The sequence below is a fragment of the Phodopus roborovskii genome, unplaced genomic scaffold, assembly GCF_943737965.1.
Source record: "Phodopus roborovskii unplaced genomic scaffold, PHOROB, whole genome shotgun sequence".
NCBI lineage: Eukaryota > Metazoa > Chordata > Mammalia > Rodentia > Cricetidae > Phodopus > Phodopus roborovskii.
The window spans coordinates 28,722,916-28,727,414 of record NW_026126447.1 but is presented as its reverse complement, the minus strand read 5'-3'; positions in this window follow the sequence as shown (position 1 = coordinate 28,727,414).

Here is a 4,499-nt window from a genome sequence, read left to right as displayed (position 1 = left end):
TAATGAATAAAGCTCTGTTGGCCAATAGGAAAGGAAGATAGGAGGGACTAGGAGACAAGGAGGAAATAGGAAGGAGGAAACAGGAGTCAGCTTGGAGAGCCTGGAGAGAACAGAACCGCCATTCCTCCGCTCTCAGTAAGACCATGTGGAAGTACATAGAAATGGGTTAATAATTAAGATAGAGCTAGCCGATAAGAAACTAGTAACTGGCCAACAGGATTATATCAAATACAGAGTCTCTGTCCATTATTTGGGGCTGGCGCGGCGGCACGAAAAGACCAGGCGGCCGGAGGAAATCCCTACACCTTACAGGGTTACCTCATTCAGGATGATTGTTTTCTAGTTCTATCCATTTCTCTTCAACTTTCCTGATGTCATTGTTTTTAACAGCTGAGTAATACTCCATTGTGTAAATGTATCACATTTCTTTATCTATTCTTTGGTTGAGAGGGATCTAGGTTGTTTCCGGTTTTTGGCTATTAGGAATGATGCTGCTATGAACATAATTGAACAAGTATCCATGTGTTGTGATTGAGCATCCTTTGGACATATGCCCAAGAGTCATATAGCTGGGTCTTGAATTAGATCATGTCCCAATTTTCTGAGAAACTGCCATAGTAATTTCTAAACAGGATGTACAAGTCTGCATTTCCTTTCATTGATTTAGAAATCAATCTATACTTCTTTAAGACATAACTAATCGGCTACAGAAACCCACAGAGACAGCTGACCTGAGCAAGGGGGAGCTAATGGATCCCCAGACTGATAGCATTGAACCAACTCAGACCCCCTGAACATAGGTCTCAGTTAGAAGGCCTGGGCAGCCTAATTGAACCCTGACAGTGGAACCAGGATGTATCCCTGGTGCACGAAAGGATGTTGGGAGCACATTTCCCAATGAAGGAATACTCCCCTAGCCTAGAGGCAAGAGGGAAGGCCAAGTCCCTATTCCAAATGACTTGACAGATTTTGATTATCCCTCCTGGAAGGCATCACCCTCCCTGTGGAGTGGGGGAGGAATGGGATAGGAGGGGCATCAGGGGTCATGGGAGGGAGGGTGAGGGAGAGAGAACTAGGGTCGATATGTAAAATAAGAAAAAATAATTAAAAATGAATCTTTAAAAAAAGACATAACTGTTCAGTTCGTTTGCCCATTTATTAGTTGAAATACATGTTTAGTTGAGTCTTACTTGTTTGGCTGGTTATTGGTTTGGTTGACTTATTTTGAATGAATAACTGCCAAAGATTTTCTCCTATTCTGCAGATAGTCTCTTTACTCTGTTATTGTTCTTGTTACACAGAAGCTTCAATTCCTTGAAACCCTATTTGTCAACTTTGTGATTATTTCCTGGTCTATAAGAGTTCAGAAAGTCATTGCTTATGCCCATACCTTAAATGTTTCATTGGTTTCCTCTAAGGGTTTCAAAGACTTAAGGCTTACATTAAAACTTTTCATGTATTTTTTTCTGCCTGAAGATATCTAGTTTTACCAGCACCATTTGAAAATATGCTATTATTTTCCAGCAAATGTTTCTGGTGTCTTAGTTGGGAATCAGATGCATATAGCTGTGTAAATTTTCTTTTGGGTCCTTCCACATACATATATACATACATACATACATACATACATACATACATACATAAGTTTCCTGTCAGTAATATGGTAATTTTTGTTACTAGGGTTTATATAGTTTATATTTGAATGTATATATTGTGATTATCTATTTTTTCATGAATATCATTGTTAATTTCATGGGGATTGCATTGAATCTATAAACTATTTTGGGGGATATGGCAATTTTCACAATATTAATCTACCAATTCATGACAATGGGGCTCTTTCCATTTTCTAGAGTTCTTCTCTGCATTGTTGCATTCATTCTAGAGGTCTATTACTCTCTTGAATAAGCTTATTCCTAAGAATTTTGTTGATTTTTAAGTTCTTTTGACCAGAATTGTTTTTCTGATTTCTAAGCTGATACATAATTGATCTATAAAAAAAGATACTGGTTGTTGTGTGCTAGTTTGGTAAAGGCTGTTTTGCTGAGTTTGCCTTTAGGCAATACAGTTTTGGTATATTCTGTGGTGACTTAAAGTAGAGAGTCATATAGACTGTAGGGCTAATTAGTCTACTTCCTTCTCTACTTTCCTTTTATTTATTTCTCTTGCTACATTACCTTGGGAAAATTTGCAAGTATAATATCCAATATGTGTAGTGAAAGTATATTGGCCCTCTGGTTACTAGGCACAACTTTTTTTTTTTTTATTGAAGTGTGACCCTTGATCCCTTGATCCTGTTTGTATATTGAACTTACTTGTTTGTAAAGGTTGAATCATCATTGTATCCCTGGAATGAGAGCAACTTGACCATGGTGACATTTTTTTATGTGGTCTATGTTTATCAAGTATTCTCTCTCTCTCTCTCTCTCTCTCTCTCTCTCTCTCTGTGTGTGTGTGTGTGTGTGTGTGTGTGTGTGTGTATGTGTGTGTATTCTTGCCTGGTTTTGATATCAGGATAGTATTTGCTCCAAAACAATGAATTTAAAAGTGTTAGCTTCATTTCTATTTTGCAGAATAGTTTCAGGAATGTTGGACATCAGGGATTTCATCCAATCATGGTCTTTTCTTTGTTGGGAAATATTTTGTTATTCCAAATCTTGTTATTTGTTATTAATCTATTCATATTTTTCATCTTCCTAATTCAATTATATATAAACTTAGAAATTTATTCATTTCTTCTAGATTTTCGATTTATTGAAGGATAAGTCTTCAGAAATCTATTCTAACAATTCTTTCAAAAGTATCTCTTTGTACCAGGATGTATCCCTGGTGCACAAAAGGACTTTGGGAGCACATTCCCCATGGAGGGATACTCCCTTAGCCTAGAGGCAGGAGGGAGGGTCTAGACCCTATACCAAATTACTTGACAGATTTTGATGATCCCTCCTGGAAGGCACCACCCTTCCTGTGGAGTGGGTGGGAAATGGGATGGGAGGGGGCATAAGGGCCATAAGAGACAGGGAGGGAGGGAGGGTGAAGGGAAGGAAGGTGGGAGGAACAGAGAGGGACCTGAGATCAATATGTAAAATAAGAATATATCTAACACACCATGTCTTTGTTTTGTAGTTTCATGTTTATTGGCCTGTTTCTGATGGAAGATTGATGGGTGTTCATCTTATTCTCATATACATCAGTGAACCATCCTGTGTTTCTAAGATTTTTTTCCATTATTATTAGCATTTGGGGTAATGTGTAGTTATATTTTCTTGGGTTTTATTCTGACTGAGGTCTGTTGAACTTTTGAATTGCTTTAAGAAAATTTTGTAGATAGCAAGGAGGCTCAACTGGTTAAGGCACTTTCTGTCTAGCCAGAAGTTGCAGTTATTAGGAAACTTACTTACATAATTGGCTCTCAGATGCCCAGAATGCTCTCTGGGGTTCATGCAAATCTCAAGTCCTAGAGCCACAATTGTGTCCCCAGAGGCAAAGACTTTCTCACTGAAAAACCTTAGACTGTCTTTAACACTTTGATTTGTTATTATTGTTGTTATTGTTGTTGGTTTTGTGTGACAGGATCTCACTGTGTAGTCCTGGCTGTTCTGGAACTCACTATGATATGCTGACCTTGTGCTAACAAAGATCTGAGTCTGCCTCTTGAGTGCTGGGATTAATGCATTTGCCACCACACTCCCTCTAATTGCTTCTTTTTAATTTTAAATAAAATATAACCACATCATTTCTCCCTTTCCTACCTCCAGTCCCGCCCATGTCTCCACACTTACCCTCTCTCAAATTGAACATTTTTTAAAAAATCCATTATTACAGTTAATATATATGTAAACACACACACACACACACACACACACACACACAGAGCCTGCTGGGTTCATTTTGTTTCCTGTCTGTACTAGTTTTCAGGGCTGGCCATTTAGTGTTGTATAACCAGTTCTAGAGCTCCTCTCTGGGAAGACTACATCTCCCTATCATTAGCCCTTAATAGGTTGTGGTTCTTTTTCTAGGGGTGAGGCGTTTTGAGATTTCCTGGTTCCACCTTAGCTGATGGACCGGTGCCTTTTAAAAGCATGTTTACTCTGTGTTCTCCTGGGTACAGCACAAGCCACTGTAGAACTATTCCCAGACACCTGCCAGGCACAACTCAGCAAGGGAGGATTTGGGAGGAAAGGTTGGGGAGGAATGGGTAAAAGCTCTGAGGGGCGGGGCGGGGCGGGGCGGGGTTAAGTCTCTGCGTCTCTGAGCACGTGATCAGAGGTGCTCTGGCTGACTGGTTACGGCAGATAGGAAGCTACTCTTAGAAACATTAGCGGGCAAGGGAGAACTTGAGAAAGGCCAGCTGCAGGGAGGAAACAGGAGAGACACAGGGGAGTGGACAGGAAGGGATGGGGAGGGACTAGTGAAGGGATCGGTTATATGCAGAACCCTTGGTGCTTAAAACCTGGGACCAGCTCCAGCTCAGATTGTCATTCCTCAGAAGAGCCAGC